General features: G+C 34.5%; 1 pseudogene; it reads left to right on the forward strand.

Annotated features, from left to right (window-relative positions):
* Positions 1–5303, forward strand: part of LOC103271849 — a 10743-nt pseudogene extending 5440 nt beyond the window's left edge.
* The last annotated feature ends 15087 nt before the right edge of the window (positions 5304–20390 follow it).

Here is a 20390-nt window from a genome sequence, read left to right on the forward strand (position 1 = left end):
AAAAAAAAAAAAAAAAAAAAGTTCCACCTGTCAACACTGTTGCATTGGAAATTAAGTTTTCAATACATTAAATTTAGTGGACTTATTTAAATTATAGAAACTTATGGTAATAGCCACATAATATGTGTTTGGTATAATTCCCTCTGCTAATGTTTTGAAAGTTTTTGAGAAGTACTGATATTGGTTTTTTAAAAGTTTGGTAAAACTTAACAGTAAAGCCATAATGTTCTGGAATTTTTTAAAAATTCAATTTCCTTATTCATTAATGTCTGTTCAGAATTTTTATTATTTCATTATTTGATTTTTTAGGTTGCAGGTTTATATAATTTTATACATTGTAAAGTTATCAAATTTGTAAGTGTATAACTTTTCATAGTTGTCTCTTATGGTTCCTGGTATTTCTGTGGTATTGTTTATGATGTCTACTCTCAGATATTTAGAGCTTTCGCTTTTTTTCTAGGTTAATCTAGCAAAGCTTGCAATTTTGTTAACCTTTTCAAAAATGACTTTAAGTTCTATTTGTCTTTTCTTTTGGTTGTCTGGTGTCTATTTCCTTAATTTCTGCAAGATATTTGCTATTCACTTTCTTCTACTACGTTTGTGCATAGTTTGCTTCTATTTTTCTAATTCTTTGTGATGTAACACTAGGTTATTTACCTGACATCTTTTTAAAAGTTAGGCATTTATTCATAAATATGTCTTTTGATACTGTTTTGCTGCAGCCTGTGGGTTTTAGTATATTGTGTTTCAATTTTGGTCTCTAAATATTTTCTGATTTATCTTTCAATTTCATCTTTGACTTATTAGTTGTTGAGGAGCATGTTGTTTAATTTCATCAAAATTCTGAATTAAAAAATTCCTTCTACTGTTAAATTTAAGTTTCATAACAATTTGATCAGAGAAAAATTCTTGTAGATTTGGAGAATCAAGATTGTTAAAATATCTATATTACCATGGACAATGTACAGATTTAAATAAATTTTATGAAAATTCCAGTGATAATTCTTTACAAAAATAGAAAAAAATTAAAATGTGTATAGAACCAACCCTCTAAAAAATTTCAAATAGCCAAAGCAATTCTGAAATGGAAAAAGAAAGGTGGAGACATCACCCTTCTGGACTTATAATTATATTGCAAAGCTATAAAAATGAAAACAGCATGGTACTGGCATAAAAACAGATATATAGAACAGAGGAACCTTAAAAAGAGTCCAGAAATAAACCCAAACTTATATGGTGCTAGAAAAACTGAATTTCCACATGTGCAAGAATAAAATTGGACCTTTATCTCATGCCATAAACAAAAATCAAACTAAAAATGGACAAAAAAATAAACATAAGACCTAAAAACTCTTTGACATTGACTTTAATATGATTTTTATATGAAAAAGAGCAATAAGCCGGGCTCGGTGGCTCAGCCTGTAAAACCGCGCCTTTGGGAGGCTGAGGTGAGGGGATTGCCTGAGCCCGTGGGTTCGAGACCCGCCTGGGCAGCGAGACCTCATCTCTACAATAAATAAAAAAATCAGCCGGGCGTGGTAGCGCACGCCTGTAATTCCGGCTACTCGGAAGGCTGAGGCAGAAGGATAGCCGGAGCCCAGCAGGTCGAGGCTGCGGTGGCCGAGAGCAGCCACTGCACTCCAGTCTGGGCGACAGAGTGAGACTCCAACTCAAAAAAAAAAAAAAAAAAGCAATAAAAACAAAAGTAGACAAATAAGATTGCCTCGAACCAAAAAATTTTTGCACAACAAGGAATATGATCAAAAAATGAAAAGACTTCCTAGAGAATGGAGAAAACATTCTTGCAAACCATACATATAATAATGGGCTAATATGTAAAATATCTAAAGAGCTTAATAGGAAGAAAACCAATAACCAGATTAAAAATTGGGTAAAGGACCTTAATAGACATTTTTCCAAAAAAATATAAAAGTGATGACAAGTATATGAAAATATATGCAACATCAGTAATCATGAAGGAAATGTAAATCAAAATCATTATGAGATATCACCTCACACTCTATAAGATAGCTACTATCAAAAAGAAAAGTGACAAATGTTAGTGAGTGTGTAAAGAAAAGGAAACACTTCTACGTAGAGGTGTAGATTGGTGCAGCCATTATGTGAAACAGTATGGAGCTTTCTAAAGATAAAAAATGCAACTTCTATATGACTCGGCAATCACTCTACTGGTTATGTATTCAAAGGGGATAAAGTCATCACTTCATAAAGATACATGCACTACCATGTTTATTGCAGTATTATTCACAATAGAAAATGTATGGAAACTGTCTGTCAGCGAATAAATGAATAAAGAAACAGGGATATATATTTCATTTTACATATACATGTATATATACACATATATATGAGATAATATTTCATATATAAAGTCTTAAAAAGCGGAATTCTGACATTTGTCACACATGGGTGTACTTGGAGAACATTATGCTGCATAAAATTAGCCACACACAAAAGTAAAATTAGCCACGCCCAAAAGTGAAAACAATAGCCTAATCTCACTTAAGTGTAAAATCAAACATGTATATATATATATGTACCAAAATAGAGAATAAAACAATGTGGTTACCATTGGTTACAGGGAGATAAAATGTGTAGATTAATGTCGAAAACCAAAATGTAGCAGATTGAACAAGTCTACAGAGCTAATAAACAGCACGAACACTATAGTAAAGAATATTGGCTGAGCTTGGTGTCTCAGCCTGTAATCCCAGTACTTTGGGAGGCCAAGGTGAGTGGATTGCCTGAGCTGGCAGGTTCGAAACACACCTGGGCAACTTGGCGAGACCTCATTTCTACAATAAATCAAAACCCAGCCATCTAATTAATTAGTGCACGCCTCTAGTTCCAGCTACTCAGCTACTTGGAAGCCTGAGGTGGAAGGATCACCGGAGCGCAGCAAGTGGAGGTTGCAGTGGCCAGGAGCGGCCACTGCACTCCAGTCTGAGTGACAGAGTGAGACTCCAACTCAAAAAAAAAAAAAAAAAAGAATACTGTATTGTATGCAAGATTTTTGTAAAATAAGTAGACTTTAGCTGCTCTTATGGGTAATTATGTGAGATGGTAGACATGTTAATTTGCTTCACAATAACATTGTTAATATTTATCTGTATCTCATGAGTAGATGCTATATACTGTAAGTATATGCAATGACATTTATTTAAAATAACTATAGCTACAGTAATTTTTAATGGATACACAATATAAATGATTTAAACTGGACATCAAAAACATAAAATGTAAGAGGAAGAAAAAGTGTAGTTTGGGAATGCCATCAGTGTTAAATTGCTGTCAGCTTAAAATAAACTAACATGACTATAAGATGTTATATGTTAGCCTAATCACAACCACCAAGAAAAAAATAATAGTAGATATACAAAGGATACAGGACAGAGGATCAAACCACATCACTTCAGAAAATTATTAAATCTCAAAGAAAGACATGAAGAGAGAAAGGGAGCAAATAATCTATAAAGCAGTCACAATACAATAAACAAAATTGCAACAATAAGTCTTCACCTATTAATAATCACCTTGAATGTAAATAAATTAAATTCTCCAATCAAAAGGCAGCATAGTTGAATGGATTTTTTAAAAAAGAGACCCAACTAAATGCTGCCTGCAAGAGACTTACTTCAGGTTTAATAATGTATGAGGGGGAACTCCCTAAACCAGAGTTTATTTATTTAAAAATTTGTGTATTTACTCCTACACGTTTAAACTTTAGTCATCTTCAAAGTACTTTCTGTTTGATGCAATATCCCTTCTGAAAAGTATTTTCCACTGCTCAAAACAGTTTTCTAACTCATCAATTTTGATGCCTTTTAGTGCTCCTGCCATTTTTTGTTTTACCTTGTCCACGTCAGCAAAACATTTTTCTTTGAGGACTTTTTTTAATCCAGGGAAAAAAAGAAAGTCACAGTTTCAATAGGAAAATTTATTCCAACCAACAAGTACTTACAGCAGAAAAGGGGGGGGTGATAAACTCAATTAAATAACAATATTAAACCTAAAGGAACTAGAAAATAAAAACAAAGCCCAAATTAATTAGAAGGAAGGAAATAAAAAAGCTTAGAGCAGAAATACATGGTCTAGGGATTAAAAAAGGAATATAAAAGGTTAGTTAAACAAAAGATTGCTTTTTTGAGAAGATAAACTTGAAAGATAAAACATTTATCTAGACCAAGAACATGATAGAAGATACAAATAAATAAAATCAGAAATTAAAAGTATATTAAAACTATATTATAGGTAATCTGAGCTTCTTCCAAAAGACCTAGAAGGCTCGTGGTCTCATATTTTAATCTTTCTTGCAGCATGGCTCCCTAACACCAGTCTCTGTGCTAACCTCTGAAAAGGAAATTGAGATTGCTTGTTTCTTCACAGCAGGAGGAGAATGGGCCTCTGTGGGCTTGCCAAAGAGAGAGAGAGAGAGAGAGAGAGAGAGAGAGAGAGAGAGAGAGAGAGAGAGAGAGACAGAGAGAGAGAGAGGCAGAGAGAGAGAGAGAGAGAGAAAGAGTAGCAAGAAGTTTTCGAACACATTGGATGAAGTACAAAGTGAAATAGACTTAATGAGCAAGCCAGTGAAAAGATTTTGAATATAGAATAGAAATATAACAAACTCTGCCAATTTTTTTTCTTTTTTTGTTTTTGTTTTTTTTTAGAATAGATCAAAATTGATGGCCCAAATCCCAAATTTCTGAGTAGCAACATTTGTCAACCATTCAAAAGTGTCTGCACTACTCAGGGAGGAGGATGAGGAGGAGCTGCTTTACTTGGCCAGAGTTGAAGTGACAGAATTTGAAGATATTAAACCAGGTTACAGAATAGACTTTTATTTTGATAAAAATATTTATTTTGAAAATAAAATTCTCTTCAAAGAATTTCATCTGAATGATAGTGGTGCTCCATCTTCAAAGTCCGCTGAAAACAAATGGGAATCCCAAAAGGATTTGACATAATGATTAATTCAAATGCAGAACAAGGCCAGCGGAAAGAGGCAGCAGGTGGAACTAAAGAGCTTCTTTACCAGGTTCACTGACTATTCCCACATAGTTGCAAATTAGTTAGGAGAGGTAATCAAGGATGTCATTTTGCCCAATCCATTACAGTACTACTTGGTTCCTGATATGGATGATGAAAAAGGAGAAGGAGGAGAAGATGATGACAATGATGAAGAAGAAGAATTGGCAGATATTGATCAAGACGGGGATAAGAATGAAGATGAGGAATATTAAGATGATAATGAAGGGAAGGAAGAAGCGGAGGATGAAGGAGAATAGGACTAATAGAACATGAATGAATTTCAACCTTATTTTTTTTTACAGTTTTCTCCAGGTTCTGGGAGCAAGTTGTAACATTTTTTTCCCTCTTTTTCTTAGTCACTCCCTGTTCTTGAATTTTTCTCTACACCATGGTTCTCAACTTATTTTTAGAAAGAACTACCTTGAACAGAATATAATGGGAAGAGTCTTTGTCCCTTTCCCTTCCAAATTCATTTTTACTCCTTCTTGTCTCAACAAAAGCTCTTTGGAATCTACACAACTGAGCTCTGTGGGAAAAAAGAAAAACATGTTCTTTTTAATCTGCTGAATGGTGGAGGGTGCTAGGTGTCTGTGTAGTAGTACATAGAATTCTGGCTTTCCCCCTCCTTTATCTGTGTATTGGGGTTAGACAGTACATGGACAGTTAACATTTACCAACATGTTTCTGTCTACTTTCTCTTGTTTAAAAATACCTTAAAAATGAGGTTATAGGTCAGCAAAGGGAGATGTTTGGGTGGGCAAAGTGGGCATTTTGGCAACATGACATGGTTTATTGTGATGTTTAATGGACATTCTTGCAGTTTAAGATGCCAACTTTAAAATAATTTCTTTCCTAATGATGACTTGAGTCCTGCCGCTTGATGGGAGAATCAGAAGAACCTGTAGCACCTTATTGGGAATTTACATTTTCTATTGTAAACTTGTTCTTGCTTATTTTTAACTTTTATTTTTGTTTCATTGGAAAGGAAAAATGATGATTAGTTTTCAACATAAAAGTGTACAAATTGCTTTGTTACAATAAAACTAAATGCATTTATACAAAAACCATAACACAAAAATAAAAACGAGACTACTATGAGCAATTATATACCATCAACATGGCTTCTCCTTTGGCATGTTTAATTGTAATGTCTAACAAGCATCCTTGTAGTATATTGACATAAACTAGAAGAAATAAATAAATTCCTTGAAATGTACAACCCATGAAGACTGAATCATGAAGAATTAGAATATCTGGATAGAATAATAAGAAGTAAAAAAAATTTAAGCTGTAATTTAAGATGTCCCATTAAACAAATGTCTAGGACTTGATGGTTTCACTACTGAATTCAATCAAACATTTAAAGAACTAATTAATACTAATTCTTCTCAAAGTCTTCGATAAAAAGGAAGAGCAGGAATTACTTCCAAATTCATTTTTTATAAAGTCAGTATTATCCTGCTAACTAAAGCCAGATGGGACACTTAAAAAAGGAAGACCAGTATACCTGATGAATATTGATGCAAAAATTCTCAGCAAAATACTTCTACAAAGGTATAGTAATAAAAAAATCAAGTTATTGACACAAAAGCAGACATAAACATGAATAGAACAGAATAGAATGCTGAGAAATAATTTCACACATTTATGATGAACTGATCTTTAACAAAAGTGCCAAGAACACACATTTTGGATAGAACAGTTTCTTCAATACATGGTGTTAATGATTTCAGAATGAAAATAAAAAATACAGCAACAAGTAATCCCTTATTTTTTTTGATAATTTTATTTTTTTTGGATAATATCAAAACAATTCAATGGGGAATAAAGGATCTTCTACATACACTAATATGAAAACTGGAAATCCACCCACACTCTAAAGAATAGCATTTAATCCTTACCTTACATCATAACAAAAATGAACTTAAAATTGATCATAGACCTTAATGATAGAGAAAAACTATAAAACTCTTAGAATAAAACATCTTTTAAAATATGCAACTAAACCGGGCTCGGTGGCTCAGCCTGTAATCCCGCGCCTTGGGAGGCTGAGATGAGTGGATTGCCTGAGCCCGTGGGTTCGAGACCCACCTGGGCGGCGAGACCTCATCTCTACAATAAATCAAAAAATCAGCTGGGCGTGGTAGTGTGCGCCTGTAATTCCGGCTACTGGCAAGGCTGAGGCAGAAGGATCGCCAGAGCCCAGCAGGTCGAGGCTGTGGTGGCCGGGAGCGGCCACTGCACTCCAGTCTGGGCGACAGAATGAGACTCCAACTCAAAAAAAAATATATACAACTAACAGCACAAGTTAAAAAATATATGTAAATTGAACTTATCAAAATTAAAAACTTTTGTGTATCAGAAAACTATTATTGCAAATGATACCATAAGTGAAAAGACAATCTATGAATCAGTAAAATTTTTGCAAATCGCTTATCTGTCATAGTACATGTGTCACCAATATATAAAATCTTATAACTCAATAATGTAAAATGCCTGTAACCTAACTAAAGAAAGGTCAAAATGTCTGAAGAGACATTTTTGAAGCTGTATGAGTGGCCAAAAAGTGCATTGAAATACTCACAGTATTATTAACCATTAGGGAAATGCAAATGCAAACAATGAGATACTGCTTCACTTCCACTTGAATGGCTATACTAAAAAAGACAAATAATTACAATTGTAATGATTTTGAGAAAACATAGCCTTTATACATTACTTGAGGGAATGTAAAGTGGTGCTATCACTTTTGAAAATGGTCTGGAATTTTTTTCAAAGTTATACAGGAAGTTATTATATGGACCAGCAAGTCCACTGCCAGATACCTACATAAGATAAGGGAAAATATATGTCCATGATAGTCAAATTCAATTTCAATCAGTTGTTGACTGATTAAGCAAATTATAGTATATCCATACAATGGAATATTATTACCCATAAAAAGCCATCAATTACTGATAAATGATAAAACATGGATGAAGCTTTAAATTATTATCTCAGTGAAAGAGGACAGTCACAAAAGATGATGTATTGCATGATTCCATTTAGATGGCATGTCTAGAATAGGCAAATTTATGAAGAAAAAAAAGAGGATAATCATTGACTAGGGTTGGCCAGATAAGTGTGAGGTGGAATTGTGAGGAGTAACTGCTAATAAATATGACTTCTTTTTGTGATGATAAATGTGTTCTAAAATTGATTGTGGTGATGGATGCACAGCTGTTTGATTCTAAACTCATTAAATTGTTTACTTTGGGTAAATTGTATGGTATGTAAACTATATCTAAGTAAAGCTATTAAAAATATATGTATGTAGGAGAAAATGGCACACATATAAAAGGCACAATTAGTTCTGAGATTACCCTTCATTAACATTACATGTAGTTTATAAATTTGCAATAATTTGTTTCTCTGCTTGGAACTTTAGAGCTTTTTCCTTTTTCTTGTCAATGTTTTTGTTGTTATTGTTATTCACCTTTATTTAATAAACTTCTGATATTTGTTAAGACAATTTTAGGCACATATTTTATCACTAATCATGCAGCAATAGTTAGTAATTTAGAATGTATGTTTAAGCTTATTTTTCAAATTAGAATATTAATGCTCAGAGAAGTTAAATAACTTAATGCAAGGTCACACATTGAGAAAATGGTAGAGCTGTAATTCAAAACCAGATATTTGAAATGTTAAAATATCAGAGTTTATAATCTGAGAAATCTGATATCTAATTTTTCTGGTTCACAAATAAAAAACTTAAGGTTCCAGGAAGTAGAGCTGCTTAAAGATTTTGAACCTTATTTGTAGAAGAATTTAATGAGAGCCCATGTCTCCTGGTTCTATCAGCTCTTTATTCTGTCAAATTTTTTCAATACTTTTCACTACCTAAATTGGTATAAAAACTTGAACACTCAAAATTTTCTCTGGTCTGAGATAAATGAAATTAAACAGAGTCATCAAGAGTATCCTGGATATGCACAAGTTCGACTGTCGTATGATTTACTATTAGAAAGAAGATGATAGAGGTTTTACTCTCATTAATGAAATAGGGTATAAAGGAAGATAAGATATAAAACAAACAACTGCTTAAAAGGTAAAAGATGAATAGAAAATGACACAGAAGTGTTATGCAAATTCTCGGGGGTAGTACAAAAAGCTTTTTAACAGAGCTTTTAATATGGAACTTTGAATGTTGAGTAGAGTTTAGACATGCAGAGAGTGTAAAGGGCATAATACTCTATTTATCAGTCATACAGATACATAACATAATAATAATAGTGTGCCTTAAGCTGTGCTTGATGTTAACAAAGACAGCCAATAAACATCAAAAACAAACTCAATGATCTTTCATTCTAGTTTAAGGAATAAGATATGCAAATGTGCACTATAAGATAAAATACACTATTTCTTGCCTAGAGTATATTTGGATCTAATATATGTTTTGTTTTGCAGTACATGTAATAAGAATATGTGTATAATGAGGTACTAATAAGGCAGTTTAGGGAGAAAATGCAACAGGGGTGAGTAAAAAGAGTCATGTGTATGAGTTGCAGTTACTTAGGAAAGTGAAAGAAATTAAGCTGGGTCTGGGTGACTGAGAAATACATAATTAAGTGAAGACAGAATGATGACACACTATTAATTGAGAAAGGTATAGAATCAGACATGAGCAAATGTTTTGGAAGGAGGGACAATTAAAAGATTATCCTGACTAATGGGCAAAATACTAATCTCTCCATTGAAAGGAATCGATATAGTATGTGCACTGAGAATGTTGCTTCTATAATAGGAAAGGATGAATTATTCCACTCTATAGAGACTTTCCAAAGGAAGATTTTACACAGACTGATGAGCTCTGATTTGGTCCTTGATTTATCTTTCTGATGAGAAAAAATATTTTTTTTCTAATTCAAGTGTTACATTTTAACTTAATTCAGTTTAATTGTGTATAAACATTGCAATAAAATACACCTTAAAGATAACATAAGCATAAAAAAACTAACAGAATCTGTATTTCCTTATTTAGCTACAAATACTAAATTAAATATATAAATTTAGTATCTATAGCTTAATAAAATTATTCTGTTCTTTAAATATCTAAAAGGATTATTTGAAAGTGAGACATCCATTAATTAGAAAACTGAATATTGCTTTATTGTTAATATTCACACCTTCTTATTTACAATCATTTAAAGGTAATTACTGTTTTCGGGTCTTTATCCCAACTTTGACTGCATTTGTTTTCTGATATAATACTGTACATGTACCGCAGCTTTGGTCTGCACTGTGTAACCCTTATTGAGATTTCAAATGGTGAGCATAATTCTCTGACAATCAATTTTGAAAAAAAAGAATTTATTTCAATGAGCAGTTTGCAAACCCGGGAGACATAGCCTTTGGTGTAAAACAAAGGCTGAGAACAAAGGGAGGGTTGGAGTTTTACAGCAAAAGTTCCAGCCCAGATTCCTAATTAGGTCTTTTTCAGGGATTCATATGGAAACATAAATGACCAAGAATAGCCAAAACAATCCTCTGCAAAAAAGAAAACAAAGCAGGAGATATCACACTCCCAGACTTTAAACTCTATTATAAAGCCACAATAATCAAAACAGCCTGGTATTGGTATAAGAACATGCATATAGACCTATGGAATATAATTGAGATTCCTGAAGCAAAACATCAATTTCTCAACCAACTCATCTTCCACAAAGCCTTCACCACCAAACACTCAGGAGACCAGATCCCATTCAGTAAATGGTGCTGGGAAAACTGACTGACCACATGCAGAAGATTGAAACAGGACCCCTACCTATCCCCATACACAAAAATTAACTCTAAATGGATCAGAGACTTAAATGTAAAACCTCAAACTATAAGAACCTTAGAAAATGTATGAGACACTCTTATGGAAATTGGAACTGGCAACCAATTCCTGATCAAAACCCTAAGTACCCATGCCATAAGAGATAAGATAGACAAGTGGGGCCTTATCAAACTGACAAGCTTCTGCAAAGCCAAAGAAACCATCAAGAGAGGAGGGAGACAGTCCACTGGGAAAAAATATTTGCCAACTCCATGTCTGACAAAGGCTTAACATCTAGAATCTACAAGAAATGTGCTGAAAAGAAAAAAAAAACAAAAAACAAACAGCCCAATTACAAAGTGGGCTAAAGATATGAGTAGACACTTCTCAAAAGAAGACATACAAGCAGCCAACAGACACAGGAAGAAATGTTCAGCCTCACTAGTCATCAAGGAAATACAAATTAAAACTACACTGAGATTCCACCTAACTCTGGTCAGAATGGCCATCATCAATAACTTAAAAAATAACAGGTACTGGAGAGGATGTGGTGAAAAGGGAACACTTCTATACTGTTGGTGGGAGTGTCAACCAGTACAACTTCTGTGGAAAAACAGTGTGGCAATTCCTAAAACTTCTAAAAAATCAATCTTCCATATGACCCCACAATCCCCTTACTAGAAATATACCCAGAAGAACTCAAATTACCCTATAAAAAAGATATCTGCACATGTATGTTTATCACAGCATTGTTCACAGTAGTAAGAACATGGAACCAACTGTGCTGCACATCAAAAGAGGACTGGATTAAAAAAATGTGGTACATATACATAATGGAATATTACACAGCCATAAAGAAGAACAAAATCACTAACTTTGCAGTGACCTGGATGGAATTAGAGTCTATAATATGGAGTGATCTTTCACAGAAACAAAGAACTGAGTATCACATATTCTCATTCATAAGTGGACCTTGAACAACTATCATAATACTATACAAAAAGGATTTACAATAGTGGGAAACAGTGGGGAGGTGGGGAGGTGGGATTGACAGTAGTCAAAATCTGCCTGGGAAGGAGGAGCACACCTCATCAACAAGGGTACCTTCACAATGAATATTTGTATACCTAACTCTGAATTGTAGCCCACAATTTTAAAATAAAAAAATTAAAAGTTAAAAAATATAGAAGGTCGCCTGGCTCAGTGGCTCAGCCTGTAATCCTGCACCTTTGGGAGGCTGAGGTGAATGGATTGCCTGAGCCCACGAGTTCGAGACCCACCTGGGCAACGTGGTGAGACCTCATCTCTACAATAAATCAAAAAATTAGCTGGGCGTAGTAGCACGCACCTGTAATTCCAGCTACTTGGAAGGCTGAGGTGGAAGGATCGCCGGAGCCCAGCAGGTTGAGGCTGCGGTGGCCGGGAGCGGTCACTGCACTCCTGTCTGGGCGACAGAGTGAGACTCCAACTCAAAAAAAAAAAATGCAAGGTCGATTTTTAGAGCTTTTAGGAATCGCCACACTGATTTCCACAGAGACTGCACTAGTTTACACTCCCACCAACAGTGTAGAAGTGTTCCCTTTTCACCACATACTATCCAGCATCTGTTATTTTTTGAGTTATTGATAGTGGCAATTCTGACTGGGGTTAGGTGGTATCTCAGTGTAGTTTTAATTTGCATCTCCTTGATGATTAGTGAAATTGAACATTTCTTCATGTGTCTGTTAGACGCTCGTATGTCTTCTTTTGTGAAGTGTCTGTTCATATCTTTTCCCCACTTTGTAATGGCGTTTGTTTGTTTTTTTTCTTTTTAGCATGTTTGAGTTCCTTGTAGATCCAAGATGTTAGGCCTTTGTCTCACATGGAGTTGGCAAATACTTTTTCCCAGTCTGTGGGCTATCTCCCTGCTCTCTTGATGGTTTCCTTGGCCTTGCAGAAGCTTGTCAGTTTAATGAGGTCCCACTTGTCTATCTTATCTCTTATGGCCCATACATTTTGGGTATTGTTCAGAATTTGGATGCCAGTTCTAATTTCCATAAGGGTGTGTCCTGCATTTTCTATAAGAAAAGGATTGACAGTGGTGGGAAACTATGAGGCAGGCAGGGGGGGATTGGAAGTGGGATTAACAGTAGTCGATATCTGTCTGGGGATGGGGGGCACACCTCATCAACAAGGGTACCTGCACAATTCATATTTGTATACCTAACCCTTAATTGTATCCCACAATTTTAAAATAAAAAATATGCTAAAAAGTTAAAAAATAAATAACCAATAATAAAACTATTAGACACTGTTTTAAGCAATAAGCTTAAAAAAATAAGCCATTCATTCACCAAATCTGTATTAAGCAACACAAAAAAATTTTTCTGAGCATAGAAAAAAAGAAAATAAAGAATTCAAGCTTTCTTAGTTCTGATTGGTTGATATAGCTGAGTCTCGATTGACAGAGGTGAGTGAGTTCTGACTGGTTCAGGTGAGTTCTGAAAGTCCCAAGGTTAAAGAGGTGTAGGCTTTTTTCAGAAACTCAGAATAGTGAGTGACCTCCAATTAATAAATGAATGTGTGGCTCTATTTTAAATTTGGATCCAGTTAGCCACTCAGGATTTATCTTTAAGGATTTGCTCCTTCAGTTTCAATTTTTTCAGAAGATGGCATTGTCTTAAGAGCTGGTAGAGATGACCTAACTGAAATTGTTTTTCATGGGGACTAGAGGCATTATGGCAAGGAAATGAAGTTGCTAGGATTCAGGCATTAAAAGTAATATCTGGAGTGACCAGAGAAGCACCAACATTTAAAGGGTCCAAGAGGTAACATGAAAATACTTTGTCCTTAAATAAAAAGAAACTAATGATAACATTCTTATCTTAATAACAAAACCTTGATTCTTTGAAGGGGAATAAAGATTCTACTACTATACTTTTGCATGAAACCCTATAAATAAAACCTGAAAGATAAATTTTATTTTACAAAACTATCCTTTGTAACCCCTTGTGGCACAAACAACACTGATTTGGGGGCACTTCCTTCCCTCCAATACCTGTGATTTGAAAGCGAGATAATCTTCTCATTCAGCTCACCATACATCACTCTGCAGCCCTGATACTCTGTGCACACAGCATTTTATGGTTTACCAAGTACTTGGATACACAGAGTTTAATATAGGCTTTGCAGCAGTTTTATGAGACTGGAGGAGAAAGTATTGTTACATCATTTTACAAATGAAGAGTCTGTAAAGCAATTAGGGACATTAAGAGGTGAGGTGATGTCTTTAAAAAATACACTAAACTGTTCAGTAGATAAATAAATATTGGCATTTATATCTGATTGGTTCCTAGGTCAGAACTCTTTTGGGCCTTCAGGGGTTGCAAATGCACAACCAGAGTTTGGGATCCATGGTGCAATAAATTTATTTAATTAACATAGACAGGGTTTTGGTTATGTGCCAAGTATCAGGTTTAACAAGACACAGTTGCACTGGACAAAACTATTGACACAACTGTGTTAAAATACAATGTAATTTCTGCTCTAGTTTCCTCCCCAACTGAATATCTTTTACACACCCACTGTGTTAAGCACCATGCTAGGTTTGAGATGTAGAAATATGAATTTATTCTGGTCTTAGCTAAGAGATTATGGTTTAGTAAAAGATATATTCATAGACCTCAATGCAAGTCTACATGTAATTCTTGGGAGTTTCAAAAGAAAAAAGAATCAGTTTTACTGAAGAGAGGGTGATGGTCCAAATGATATTTGCCCATCAGCTCACTGTACACTGTATCATAGCCTTACAGTAGCAGGACTATGAGAGAAAAATATATTTTTCCAAATGAGTACCACAGGAGACTATAACATCTGGCAGAGTACCCTGGAGTAACTGTTTCAAATTCTGTGGATAAATAAGAATATTGACAATAGTTGCCATGGACAGTAATCTAAATTGAAAAATGGGAACCCATTTTAATCATTTTATATATTAATATGTTCTATTCTCATAATAAATCTATTAAAACTATAAACTTGTAAAATCTAAAATCTATAAAATTTCCATTTTACAGATGAGGTCTGAAGATTAAAGACTAAGTAAGCTGCCTGAAATCACACAACTAGTGGACAGTAAAGCTAAGCTTCTAATCCATGTTTTTTCACACCTAAGCCCATTTTAATGAACAGTACAAGATATTATTTCTCAGTATCAAATGGGATAACCCAAAGACTTCCATAAATGTTTACTAATATGTATTGGAATGTAGATACACATATGTTAGTCTGTCATATGGTCTTGAAATACACCAGAGTAGCTTCATAAGCAAATATGGGAACTAACCCTTAAAACTTAAAGATATTAATATGTTATTTTTACCCACATGCTGTAAAACCTGAGGAAAGTCTCATGAAATAGGATCCAATTAAATTGTCTCAAACCATAGTATCAAGCACCCATTTACTTCTCTGACACATCTAATCCAAAATATTCTTTTTACTGGCTATAACGTGTAATTGTTAGCTTTTTATTTGGTGAGAAAATAGATTTGCAAAGAATTGCTAAGATATTCTTTCACTCAACTTCTTCCTGAGAGTAACATTTCACATAATCATTGTGCACAACTTTCAAAATTAAGATATTGACATTGTTTGAGAGATCTAGTTTTTGCTACTGCAATCTCTGTCTTGCTCCACTGGTCTACATGTCTATTCTTGTACCAGTACCAGGCTATTTTGATTATTGTAACCTTATAATAAAGCTTAAAGTCTGGAAGTGTGATATCTCCTGTGTTCTTCCTTTTGCTGAAGATTACTGTGACTATCCATGCTCTTTTTTATTTTCATATGAATTTTTGTATTGTCATTTTCAGGTTTGAGAAGAATGATGTTGATAATTTAATGGATATTGTGTTGAATCTGTAGACTACCTGGGGTAGAATAGACATCTTGACAATATTGATTCTTCCAATCTATGAGCATGGAATGTTCTTTCCATTTGTTTGTGTCATCTTTGATTCCTTTGAGTAGTGTTTTGTAGTTCTTGTTAGAAAGGTTTTTTATTTTCCTGGTAAGAAAGATGTTATGGTATTTAATTATGTGTGTGTGGCTATTGTGAATGGGTTTTTTATTTGGTCTCTGTTTGTTACTGGCGTATAGAAATGCAACTGTCTTTTGCACATTGATTTTGTATCCCAAAACCTTACCTAAGTAATTTATCAGTACAAGGAAGTTTTTGACAAACTCTTGGGTTTCAAGATATAGGATCATATCATCCACAAAGAGGGATAGCTTAACAAAGAAGGATAGCTTAACTTATTTGGATACTCCTAATTTCCTTCTCTTGCCTGATTGTTCTAACAAGGACTTGTAGCACTATGCTGAACAGGAGGGGTGAGAAGAGGCAACTGTGTTTTGTTCCCATTTTCAGACAAAACCATCAATAATAACCACTGGGAAGAGGAGGCCATATTTAGCAAATTGTACTGGGAAAACAGGCTGATCACAGGTAGAAGAATGAAACAGAACCCTTACCTATCACCATATAGAGAAATCAAGTCCCAATGAATCAAAGACCTAAACGTAAAACCTCAAAACAATAAGAATCTTAGAAGAAAATGCAGGAGACACTCTTATGCACATTGGAGTGGGCAATCAATTCCTGATTAAATCCTTAAAATGTATGCTATAATATAGACAGATGGGGCCTTATCAAACTGAAAACATTTTTGCACAGAAAAATAAGCTATTAAGAGAGCAAAGGACAACCCACAGAATGCGGAAAAAATTTTCTAATCATATATCTAACAAAGGCCTAACATCCAGGATCTACAAGAAACTCAAATGAGCTGAAAAGAAAAAAATAAAAACAAAAAAACCCTATTAAAAAATGGGTAGAGGACATAAATAGACACTTCTCAAAGGTAGATATATGATCCGCCAATAGATACATGAAAAAATGCTCAGCCTCACTAATCATCAAAGAAATGCAAATCAAAGCCACATTTAGATACCATCTATGCCCAATAAGGATGGTCACCATTAATAAATAAAAGAAAAAGATACTGGCAGGGATGTGGAAAAAAGGGGACACTTCTACACTGCTGGTGGGAGTGCAAACTAGTTCAACCTCTATGAAAAATAGTGTGATGGCCGGGCTTGGTGGCTCAGCCTGTAATCCCGTGCCTTTGGGTGGCTGAAGTGAGTGGATTGCCTGAGCCCGTGGGTTCGAGACCCGCCTGGGCAGCGAGACCTCATCTTTACAATAAATCAAAAAAAAGAAAAAAAATCAGCCTGGCGTGGTAGCGCATGCCTGTAATTCCGGTTACTTGGAAGGCTGAGGCAGAAGGATCGCTGGAGCCCAGCAGGTCAAGGCTGTGGTGGCCGGGAGCGGAAACTGCCCTCCAGTCTGGGTGACAGAGTGAGACTCCAACTCGAAAAAAAAAAAAAATAGTGTGATGATTTCTAAAGGAACTAGAAATTGACCTTCCATACAATTCAGCAATCCTCCTTCTGGGAATGTACTTAGAGGAACAAAAGACACCTGTATCTGCATGTTTATTGTTGCACTATTCACAATAGCAAAAACATGGAACAAACCCTACTGCCCATCAAAAGTAGACTGGAGAAAGAAAATATTGTGCATATACACAATGGGATATTATGCAGTCATAAAGGACAAAATAATGAACTTCTCAGCAAATTGGATGGAATTGGAGACAATCATTCTTAGCAATCTATTACAGAAATAAAGAACTGAATGCCACATGTTCTCATTCATAAGTGAGACCTCAACATTAATGACAACAGCATAAAGGAGGGATCAGCAGTCGCAGGACATTGCCAGGGAGAGAGGAAGGGGGAGAATGTAACAACACAAAGGCTACCTGGTCCTAAACCACGGGAAGTGAGGAACATTGGAGAAGCCCAAACTTCACCAGCACATACATTGCTTATATACTTAATCCTAACTTGAACCCCATATCTTTGTAATTAAATAAAGTAAAAAAGTTAACATTGATCAAGAATTTTTTCAAACTTTTGACAACTAGCTACTTGCATCATTCTTCCAATAATATAAATGCTTTCATTTTGGCAACTGCCCATATGATGCTATCCTGAGTGTCATCTTGGAAATGTGGAAGACTGAAATGATAAGACGAAAGGCTACCATCTGACATCTCAACCAAGAGGATGTAAGGATAATTTAGAGGTAAAAAAGTAAAGACTTGACTAATGACAGCAAAATTCACAAAATGTGAAAAAATAGAGATGAAAATGTGAAAAGGAGAGTGTAAAATTATCTCTGTTCATGTATCACTTTATTTTACTTGTAGAACCCCTTAAAGATTCCATAAAAACTGTTAGAAATAATAAATTCAGCACACTTGCAAGAGACAAAATTTGCATGCAAAACTCAGTTGCATTTCTATGCACAAACAAAAAATCTGGAAAAGAAATATTAAAAAATTCACTTGTACTAACAACAATCTGAAAAATAAATTTTAAAAAATTCATTTACAACAGCATTAAAAATAATAAAATACTTGGAATTAAATTTATCCTGAGAGGCAAAAGAATTGTACATGGAATACTATAAAACTTTGCTGAAAGAAATAGAAGAAGACTCCGATGAATGGAAAGATAGACACTGTTCATAACTTTTAAGTCTTAAAATTGTTTTAATGGCCATACTATATACAAGGAAATCTACAGTTTTAGTACAATTTCTATAAAAATTCAAATGGCATTATTTTACCAAAAGTCTTAAAATGTGTATGATATCTTCAATAGCCAAAATAATTTGAGGAAGAAGAACAAAACATGAAGCATTATATGTCATTACTTTAAAACATGTTGCAAACTACAGTAATTAAAATGGCATGGCACTGAAATAAAGACAGATATGTAGACCAATGGAACAAAATGGTGAGTCCAGAAATAAATGGTTAAGTGTATAATCAAATTATGTTTAATGAAAGTGACAAGATATACAAAGGGAAAAAGATAGTCTCTCCCATAAATTGTGTTAGGAAAACTGAGTATCCACATGCAAAAGAGTAGAAATGAACTTTTATCTTAAATACTATATGAAATTTAATTCAAAATGGATTAAAAATTTAAACATGAGACCCAAAAGTACAATATTTATTAAAGAAATTTAGAGAAAATGTTTAATAACATGGATGGGCAATAATTTTTTTGAATATGACAACAAAAACACCAAATTAAAAAGAAACCAAACAAAGCAAACTCTATGCATTAGATAAAGCAATCAGTAGAAGGTAAAGTCAACCTATCTGTGCTTATCAGAGATATTGGCCTGTAGTTCTCTTTTTTTGTTGGATCTTCACCCAGTTTGGGTATCAGTGTGAGGTTAGCTTCATAAAATGATTTGGGGCGAGCTCCATCTTTTTCGATTGCCTAGAATACTTTCAATAGGATTGGTATCAGCTCCTGCTTTTATGTCAGGTAGAATTCCACTGGAAAGTAGTGTGGTCCAGGGCTTTTTTAAAAGGTAGCTTTCTTATGACAGTCAATATCCTAGGTTATTATTATTGGTATATTTGGGATCCCAATTTCTTCTTGTTTCAACCTTGGGAGGTTGTGTGATGTCAGAAAGCCCTCCATTTCATTTAGGTTACCGAGTTTGCATAGTAATCTCTGATAATCTTTTGTATTTCTTTAGGGTCAGTTATGATTGACCTTTTGTGCTTCTGATGGTGCTTGAGTTTTCTCTCTTTTTCTTGGTCATTCTGGCTGGGGGGGGGGTGGTCTATCAGTCTTGTTTATCTTTTCAAAGAACCAGCCTTTTATTTCCTTGATTTTTTTCTGTAGTATTTTTGTATTCTCTGTCCCGTATTTGAGTTTTTACTTTGGTGATCTTAATTCTTATGTGCAGTTAGGGTTTTGGAGGCCTTGCATTTTCAGTTCCATTAGGTGATTTGTTAGGCTGTTTCTCTTTTCTTGATGTGTTTGTAGAGATATAAATTCCCCTTTTAGTACCGATTTTTTGGCATCCCAGAGGTTTTGGTAAGCTGTTTCTTCATTTTTATTCAAAAATGTAGCCAACAACACATCTCAAATATCATCCACCATGACCAAATAGGCTTTATCCCTGGAAGCAGGGCTGGTTTAACATCGCAAGACCGTGAATGCAATTAAATACATCAACAGATGTAAAAACAAAAACTGCAGGATTATATCATTAGATGTAGAAAAAGCTTTTGATAAAAATCTAGCCTCCCTTCTTGATAAAAACCCTTGAACACCTAGGCATAGAGTGAACATACTTTAAAATAGTAAGAGTCATCTATGATACATCCACAACCAACATATTGTTAAACAGACAGAAATTGGAAACATTTCCCCTGAAAACCAGAATAAGACAAGCTGCCCACTCTCACCCCTCCTGTTTGACATAGTATTGAAAATACTATCTACAGAAATCAGACAAGAGAAGGAAATCTGGGGTATCTAAATAGGAAAAGGACAAGTCATGCTATCCCTCTTTGATGATGATATGATCCTACACCTTAAAAATCCAAGAAAGTCCGTCAAAAAC

Source organism: Carlito syrichta, unplaced genomic scaffold (assembly GCF_000164805.1).
Source record: "Carlito syrichta isolate Samal-C Ts95f unplaced genomic scaffold, Tarsius_syrichta-2.0.1 Scaffold311944, whole genome shotgun sequence".
NCBI lineage: Eukaryota > Metazoa > Chordata > Mammalia > Primates > Tarsiidae > Carlito > Carlito syrichta.